The sequence below is a fragment of the Triticum aestivum genome, chromosome 6B (genome assembly GCF_018294505.1).
Source record: "Triticum aestivum cultivar Chinese Spring chromosome 6B, IWGSC CS RefSeq v2.1, whole genome shotgun sequence".
Lineage (NCBI taxonomy): Eukaryota > Viridiplantae > Streptophyta > Magnoliopsida > Poales > Poaceae > Triticum > Triticum aestivum.
This window is the reverse complement of record NC_057810.1, coordinates 558,210,452-558,220,690: the sequence shown is the minus strand read 5'-3', so window position 1 is coordinate 558,220,690 and position 10,239 is coordinate 558,210,452.

Sequence of the window (10,239 nt, the reverse complement as noted above, 5' to 3'; positions counted from 1 at the left end):
CCAAGATCTAGATCCAATGGGTTCCCGTCACATAGAGGAGAAAGTGATTGGTGGAAATGTGGATCTAGATCTCCTCTCTCTTTTCCCTCAAAAACTAGCAAGAATCCATGGAGGGATTGAGAGTTAGCAAGCTCGAAGAAGGTCAACAATGGGGGAAGAACACGAGCTCAAAGGATAAGGTTCAATGGGGAAGAAGACCCCCTTTTATAAGTGGGGATAAATCCAACTGTTATGCTCACAGCCCGCACAGAGCGGTACTACCGCTCCAAGGAGCGGTACTACCGCTAGAGCGGTAGTACCCCTTTGAAAAACAACAGCGAGTAGGCAAAAGGCCAGTAGAACCGCCGGAGCGGTACTACCGCTCGCCCTCACGGTACTACCGCTAGGGATCGTGGTACTACCGCAAAGGGTAGCGGTACTGCTGCTTGCGAGCGGTACTAAAAAAATACATCTGGGCCTACCACCGCAGGACTTGGGATGAATTTTTGGTCTGGAGCGGTAGTAAAAAATTACATCCGTTCCAATTCGCGGTAGTACCGCTGTAGCCTTTTCAGAACACCAAACTGCGACAACTTTTGCAAACGGACTCCGAATTCGATGAAACCAAGTTTGTTGGAAAGCTAGCAACAAGGGATAACACAATCTTGAAAGAAATATCAATAATAAGCAAATTAGAAAAGGCCCATAAGAAAATGGTGAGAACCCTTCCTCGGATAAGACCGGTAAAACTTCCAACACCGCAAACATCATAGAAGACGCATGCGAACTCCGTTTTCGATGAACTCAAGCTTGACATCAAGATGACCATAAGCCATAACACTCACAAAGAGAACCAAACAAGAACAAAGAAACATGATGCAAGGATGCAATGGTTTGAGCTCTCTAATAACGATACGATCAAGCTACTCATCAAGAGCCCCCTTGATAGTACGGCAATCGATCCTGTAACCCGGTCTCCCAACTACCACCATAAGAGCGGTAAAATAGAAAAACTATCAAGGGCAAACCTTTGCCTTGCACATGGTCCACTTGAGGTAGATGATGACGATCTTGACTCCCTCAAGTTGGACCACCTTTCTTGATTGTGTTGGCTCGATGAAGACTAGATGATTGCTCCCCCATAGTCCACTATGGGTGAGCCTCTCTTCGGCACATCTTCACAAGTCCATTGACACCACAATGGATGGCACAATTCAAGCACTTGATCTCTTCGTGATGCTCCGCTTGAACTTGCACATGGCAATCTTGATGACGATCACCACTTGGTGTCATCCTTTCCATGGGTTGTATGATATCTTCCTCTTAACGCAAGCCCATGGACACATACCTAACCCCACATAGAACTCTCACATAGACCATGGGTTAGTACACAAAGTGCAATGGACAATGCTTACCATACCATGGGATCACTTGATCCCTCTCGGTACATCTTCTACGCTTTGTGAGTTGATCAACTTGATTCACTCTTGACTTAGTCTTGATCAACACTGAATCTTTCCAACTCTCTTCATTTGGATGATGTCTTGAAGGTAAACATGAATGATCACACAATCTTCTTCTTCAAAACATGCTTGCAATAAGCTCAACACATACATGACCAATCTTTGGATAGTTCCTTAATAGCACCTGTTGGGGAACGTAGTAATTTCAAAAAAATTCCTACGCACATGCAAGATCATGGTGATGGCATAGCAACGAGAGGGGAGAGTATTGTCTACGTACCCTCGTAGACCGTTAAGCGGAAGCGTTATAACAACGCGGTTGATGTAGTCGTACGTCTTCACGATTCGACCGATCCAAGCACCGAACGTACGGCACCTCCGTGTTCAGCACACGTCCAGCTCGATGACATCCTCCGGGCTCCAATCCAGTGAAGCGTCGGGACTGAGTTCCATCAGCACGACGGCGTGGTGACGATGATGATGTTCTACCGGCGCAGGGCTTCGACTAAACTCCGCGATGATATGACCGAGGTGGAATATGGTGGAGGGGGGGCACCGCACACGGCTAAGGAACGATCCGTAGATCAACTTGTGTGTCTATGGGGTGCCCCCCTCCCCCGTATATAAAGGGGGAGAGGAGGAGGGGGCCGTCCAAGGGGGAGGCGCGCCCTAGGAGGGGGAAACCTACTCCAAGTAGGTTTTCCCCTCCCTTTCCTATTCCAAGAAGGAGGAGGAAGGAAGGAGCGGGAGAGGGGAAAGGCAAGGGGGGCGCCGCCCCCCCCCCCCTTCCTTGTCCTATTCAGACTCAAGGGGAGGGGGCGCGCCTCTTGCCCTGGCCGGCCCCTCTCTCTCTCCACTAGGGCCCAACAAGGCCCATTAGTTCCCGGGGGGTTCCGGTAACCCTCCGGCACTCCAGTTTTTCTCCGAAAAACACCCGAAACACTTCCGGTGTCCGAATATAGTCATCCAATATATCAATCTTTATGTCTCGACCATTTCGAGACTCCTCGTCATGTCCATGATCACATCCAGAACTCCGAACAACCTTTGGTACATCAAAACTTATAAACTCATAATAAAACTGTCATCGTAACGTTAAGCGTGCGGACCCTACGGGTTCGAGAACTATGTAGACATGACCTAGAACTATTCTCGGTCAATAACCAATAGTGGAACCTGGATGTTCATATTGGTTCCTACATATTCTACGAAGATCTTTATCGGTCAAACCGCATAACAACATACGTTGTTCCCTTTGTCATCGGTATGTTACTTGCCCAAGATTCGATCGTCGGTATCCAATACCTAGTTCAATCTCGTTACCGGCAAGTCTCTTTACTTGTTCTGTAATACATCATTTCATAACTAACTCATTAGTTACAATGCTTGCAAGGCTTAGGTGATGAGTATTACCGAGAAGGCCCAGAGATACCTCTCCGACAATCGGAGTGACAAAACCTAATCTCGAATTATGCCAACTCAACATGTACCTTTGGAAACACTTGTAGAGCACCTTTATAATCACCCAGTTACATTGTGACGTTTGGTAGCACACAAAGTGTTCCTCCGGTAAACGGGAGTTGCACAATCTCATAGTTGTAGGAACTTTGTATAAGTCATGAAGAAAGCAATAGCAACATACTAAATGATCAAGTGCTAAGCTAACGGAATGGGTCAAGTCAATCACATCATTCTCCTAATGATGTGATCCCATTAATCAAATGACAACACATGCCTATGGTTAGGAAACATAACCATCTTTGATCAATGAGCTAGTCAAGTAGAGGCATACTAGTGACACTATGTTTGTCTATGTATTCACACATGTATCATGTTTCCGGTTAATACAATTTTAGCATGAATAATAAACATTTATCATGATATGAGGAAATAAATAATAACTTTATTATTGCCTCTAGGGCATATTTACTTCAGTCTCCCACTTGCACTAGAGTCAATAATCTAGATTACATAGTAATGATTCTAACACCCATGGAGTCTTGGTGTTGATCATGTTTTGCTCGTGAGAGAGGCTTAGTCAACGGGTCTGCAACATTCAGATCCGTATGTATCTTGCAAATCTCTATGTCTCCCACTTGGACTTGGTCCCGAATGGAATTGAAGCGTCTCTTGATGTGCTTGGTCCTCTTGTGAAATCTGGATTCCTTTGCCAAGGCAATTGCACCAGTATTGTCACAGAAGATCTTCATTGGTCCCGATGCACTAGGTACAACACCTAGATCGGAAATGAACTCCTTCATCCAGACTCCTTCATTTGCTGCTTCCGAAGTAGCTATGTACTCTGCTTCATATGTAGATCCCGCCACGACGCTTTGTTTAGAGCTGCACCAACTTACAGCTCCACCGTTTGATAAAAATACATATCCGGTTTGCAATTTAGAATCATCCGGATCAGTGTCAAAGCTTGCATCGACGTAACCATTTACGACTAGCTCTTTGTCACCCCCATATACGAGAAACATATCCTTAGTCCTCTTCAGGTATTTCAGGATGTTCTTGACCGTTGTCCAGTGACCCACTCCTGGATTACTTTGGTACCTCCCTGCCAAACTAATATCAAGGCACACATCAGGTCTGGTACACAGCATTGCATACATGATAGAGCCTATGGCTGAAGCATAGGGAACTCCTTTCATTTTCTCTCTATCTTCTGCAGTGGTCGGGCATTGAGTCTGACTCAACTTTATACCTTGTAATACAGGCAAGAACCCTTTCTTCGCCTGATCCATATTGAACCTTTTCAACACTTTATCAAGGTACGTGCTTTGTGAAAGTCCAATCAAGCGTCTTGATCTATCTCTATAGATCTTAATGCCCAATATGTAAGCAGCTTCACCGAGGTCTTTCATTGAAAAACTTTTATTCAAGTATCCTTTTATGCTATCCAAAAATTCTATATCATTTCCAATCAACAATATGTCATCCACATATAATATTAGAAATGCTACAGAGCTCCCACTCACTTTCTTGTAAATACAGGCTTCTCCAAAAGTCTGTATAAAACCATATGCTTTGATCACACTATCAAAGCATTTATTCCAACTCCGAGAGGCTTGCACCAGACCATAGATTGATCGCTGGAGCTTGCACACTCTGTTAGCTCCCTTAGGATCGACAAAACCCTCCGGTTGCATCATATACAACTCTTCTTCCAGAAATCCATTCAAGAATGCAGTTTTGACATCCATCTGCCAAATTTCATAATCATAAAATGCAGCAATCGCTAACATGATTCGGACAGACTTAAGCATTGCTACGGGTGAGAAAGTCTCATCGTAGTCAACCCCTTGAACTTGTCGAAAACCTTTCGCAACAAGTCGAGCTTTATAGACAGTTACATTACCATCGGCGTCAGTCTTCTTCTTAAAGATCCATTTATTCTCAATGGCTTGCCGATCATCGGGCAAGTCAACCAAAGTCCATACTTTGTTCTCATACATGGATCCCATCTCAGATTTCATGGCCTCTAGCCATTTTGCGGAATCTGGGGTCATCATCGCTTCCTCATAGTTCGTAGGTTCATCATGGTCAAGTAACATGACTTCCAGAACAGGATTACCATACCACTCTGGTGCGGATCTTACTCTGGTAGACCTACGAGGTTCAGTAGTCACTTGATCTGAAGTTTCATGATCAATATCATTAGCTTCCTCACTAATTGGTGTATTTGTCACAGGAACTGATTTCTGCGATGAACTACTTTCCAATAAGGGAGCAGGTACAGTTACCTCATCAAGTTCTACTTTCCTCCCACTCACTTCTTTCGAGAGAAACTCCTTCTCTAGAAAGGATCCATTCTTAGCAACGAATGTCTTGCCTTCGGATCTGTGATAGAAGGTGTACCCAACCATCTCTTTTGGGTATCCTATGAAGACACATTTCTCCGATTTGGGTTCGAACTTATCTGGTTGAAGTTTCTTCACATAAGCATTGTAGCCCCAAACTTTAAGAAATGACAACTTTAGTTTCTTGCCAAACCATAGTTCATAAGGCGTCGTCTCAACGGATTTTGATGGTGCCCTATTTAATGTGAATGCAGCCGTCTCTAAAGCATAACCCCAAAACGATAGCGGTAAATCAGTAAGAGACATCATAGATCGCACCATATCTAGTAAAGTACGATTACGACGTTCGGACACACCATTTCTTTGTGGTGTTCCAGGTGGCGTGAGTTGCGAAACTATTCCGCATTGTTTCAAATGTAAACCAAACTCGTAACTCAAATATTCTCCTCCACAATCAGATCGTAGAAACTTTATTTTCTTGTTACGATGATTTTCCACTTCACTCTGAAATTCTTTGAACTTTTCAAATGTTTCAGACTTGTGTTTCATTAAGTAGATATACCCATATCTGCTCAAATCATCTGTGAAGGTGAGAAAATAACGATATCCGCCACGAGCTTCAACATTCATCGGACCACATACATATGTATGTATGATTTCCAACAAATCTGTTGCTCTCTCCATAGTATCGGAGAACGGTGTTTTAGTCATCTTGCCCATGAGGCACGGTTCGCAAGTACCAAGTGATTCATAATCAAGTGATTCCAAAAGTCCATCAGTATGGAGTTTCTTCATGCGCTTTATACAGATATGACCTAAACGGCAGTGCCACAAATAAGTTGCACTATCATTATCAACTCTGCATCTTTTGGCTTCAACATTATGAATATGTGTATCACTACTATCAAGATTTTATAAAAATAGACCACTCTTCAAGGGTGCATGACCATAAAAGATATTACTCATATAAATAGAACAACCATTATTCTCTGATTTAAATGAATAACCGTCTCGCATCAAACAAGATCCAGATATAATGTCCATGCTTAACCCTGGCACCAAATAACAATTATTCAGGTCTAAAACTAATCCTGAAGGTAGATGTAGAGGTAGCGTGCCGACCGCGATCACATCGACTTTGGAACCGTTTCCCACGCGCATCATCACCTCGTCCTTGGCTAGTGCTCGCTTATTCCGTAGTCCCTGTTTTGAGTTGCAAATATTAGCAACAGAACCAGTATCAAATACCCAGGTGCTACTACGAGCTCTAGTTAGGTACACATCAATAACATGTATATCACATATACCTTTGTTCACTTTGCCATCCTTCTTATCCGCCAAATACTTGGGGCAGTTCCGCTTCCAGTGACCAGTTTGCTTGCAGTAGAAGCACTCAGTTTCAGGCTTAGGTCCAGATTTGGGTTTCTTCTCTTGAGCAGCAACTTGCTTGCTGTTCTTTTTGAAGTTCCCCTTCTTCTTCCCTTTGCCCTTTTTCTTGAAACTATTGGTCTTGTTGACCATCAACACTTGATGCTCCTTCTTGATTTCTACCTGCGCAACCTTTAGCATTGCGAAGAGCTCGGGAATTGTTTTGTTCATCCCTTGCATATTATAGTTCATCAGAAGCTCTTGTAGCTTGGTGGCAGTGATTGGAGAATTCTGTCAATGACGCTATCATCCGAAAGATTAACTCCCAGTTGAATCAAGTGATTATTATACCCTGACATTTTGAGTATATGCTCACTGACAGAACTATTCTCCTCCATCTTGCAGCTGTAGAACTTATTGGAGACTTCATATCTCTCAATCCGGGCATTTGCTTGAAATATTAACTTCAACTCCTGGAACATCTCATATGCTCCGACGTTCAAAACGTCGTTGAAGACCCGGTTCTAAGCCGTAAAGCATGGCACACTGAACTATAGAGTAGTCATCAGCTTTGCTCTGCCAGACGTTCACAACATCTGGCGTTGCTCCTGTAGCAGGCCTGGCACCCAGCGGTGCTTCCAGGACGTAATTCTTTTGTGCAGCAATGAGGATAATCCTCAAGTTACGGACCCAGTCCGTGTAATTGCTACCATCATCTTTCAACTTTGCTTCTTCAAGGAACGCATTAAAAATTCAACGGAACAACAGCACGAGCCATCTATCTACAACAAACATAGACAAGCAAAATACTATCAGGTACTAAGTTCATGATAAATTTAAGTTCAATTAATCATATTACTTAAGAACTCCCACTTAGACAGACATCTCTCTAGTCATCTAAGTGATCACGTGATCCAAATCAACTAAACCATAACCGATCATCACGTGAGATGGAGTAGTTTTCAATGGTGAACATCTTTATGTTGATCATATCTACTATATGATTCACGCTCGACCTTTCGGTCTCCGTGTTCCGAGGCCATATCTGCATATGCTAGGCTTGTCAAGTTTAACCTGAGTATTCTGCGTGTGCAAAAACTGGCTTGCACCCGTTGTAGATGGACGTAGAGCTTATCACACCCGATCATCACGTGGTGTCTGGGCACGACGAACTTTGGCAACGGTGCATACTCAGGGAGAACACTTCTTGATAATTTTAGTGAGAGATCATCTTAAAATGCTACCGTCAATCAAAGCAAGATAAGATGCATAAAGGATAAACATCACATGCAATCAATATAAGTGATATGATATGGCCATCATCATCTTGTGCTTGTGATCTCCATCTCCGAAGCACCGTCGTGATCACCATCGTCACCGGTGCGACACCTTGATCTCCATCGTAGCATCATTGTCGTTTACGCCATCTATTGCTTCTACGACTATCGCTACCGCTTAGTGATAAAGTAAAGCAATTACAGGGTGTTTGCATTTCATACAATAAAGCGACAACCATATGGCTCCTGCCAGTTGCCGATAACTTCGGTTACAAAACATGATCATCTCATACAATAAAATATAGCATCACGTCTTGACCATATCATATCACAACATGCCCTGCAAAAACAAGTTAGACGTCTTCTACTTTGTTGTTGCAAGTTTTACGTGGCTGCTACGGGCTGAGAAAGAACCGTTCTTACCTATGCATCAAAACCACAATGGTAGTTCGTCAAGTTGGTGTTGTTTTAACCTTCGCAAGGACCGGGCGTAGCCACACTCGGTTCAACTAAAGTTGGAGAAACTGACACCCGCTAGTCACCTGTGTCCAAAGCACGGCGGTAAAACCAGTCTCGCGTTAGCGTACGCGTAATGTCAGTCCGGGCCGCTTCATCCAACAATACTGCCGAACCAAAGTATGACATGCTGGTAAGCAGTATGACTTGTATCACCCACAACTCATTTGTGTTCTACTCGTGCATATAACATCAACACATAAAACCTAGGCTCGGATGCCACTGTTGGGGAACGTAGTAATTTCAAAAAAATTCCTATGCACATGCAAGATCATGGTGATGGCATAGCAATGAGAGGGGAGAGTATTGTCTACGTACCCTCGTAGACCATTAAGCGGAAGCGTTATAACAACGCGGTTGATGTAGTCGTACGTCTTCACGATTCGACCGATCCAAGCACCGAACGTACGGCACCTCCGTGTTCAGCACACGTCCAGCTCGATGACGTCCTCCGGGCTCCAATCCAGTGAAGCACCGGGGATGAGTTCCGTCAGCACGACGGCGTGGTGACGATGATGATGTTCTACCGGCGCAGGGCTTCAACTAAACTCCGCGACGATATGACCGAGGTGGAATATGGTGGAGGGGGGCACCGCACATGGCTAAGGAACGATCCGTAGATCAACTTGTGTGTCTATGGGGTGCCCCCCTCCCTCGTATATAAAGGGGGAGAGGAGGAGGGGGCCGGCCAAGAGGGAGGCGCGCCCTAGGAGGGAGAAACCTACTCCAAGTAGGTTTGCCCCCTCCCTTTCCTATTCCAAGAAGGAGGGGGAAGGAAGGAGTGGGAGAGGGGAAAGGCAAGGGGGGGCGCCCCCCCCCCTTGCTTGTCCTATTCAGACTCAAGGGGAGGGGGCGCGCCTCTTGCCCTGGCCGGCCCCTCTCTCTCTCCACTAGGGCCCAACAAGGCCCATTAGTTCCCGGGGGGGTTCCGGTAACCCTCCGGCACTCCAGTTTTTCTCCGAAAACACCCGAACACTTCCGGTGTCCGAATATAGTCATCCAATATATCAATCTTTATGTCTCGACCATTTCGAGACTCCTCGTCATGTCCATGATCACATCCAGAACTCCGAACAACCTTTGGTACATCAAAACTTATAAACTCATAATAAAACTGTCATCGTAACGTTAAGCGTGCGGACCCTACGGGTTCGAGAACTATGTAGACATGACCTAGAACTATTCTCGGTCAATAACCAATAGTGGAACCTGGATGTTCATATTGGTTCCTACATATTCTACGAAGATCTTTATCGGTCAAACCGCATAACAACATACGTTGTTCCCTTTGTCATCGGTATGTTACTTGCCCGAGATTCGATCGTCGGTATCCAATACCTAGTTCAATCTCGTTACCGGCAAGTCTCTTTACTCGTTCCGTAATACATCATTTCATAACTAACTCATTAGTTACAATGCTTGCAAGGCTTAGGTGATGAGTATTACCGAGAAGGCCCAAAGATACCTCTCCAACAATCGGAGTGACAAAACCTAATCTCGAATTATGCCAACTCAACATGTACCTTTGGAAACACCTGTAGAGCACCTTTATAATCACCTAGTTACGTTGTGACGTTTGGTAGCACACAAAGTGTTCCTCCAGTAAACGGGAGTTGCACAATCTCATAGTTGTAGGAACTTTGTATAAGTCATGAAGAAAGCAATAGCAACATACTAAACGATCAAGTGCTAAGCTAACGGAATGGGTCAAGTCAATCACATCATTCTCCTAATGATGTGATCCCATTAATCAAATGACAACACATGCCTATGGTTAGGAAACATAACCATCTTTGATCAATGAGCTAGTCAAGTAGAGGCATACTAGTG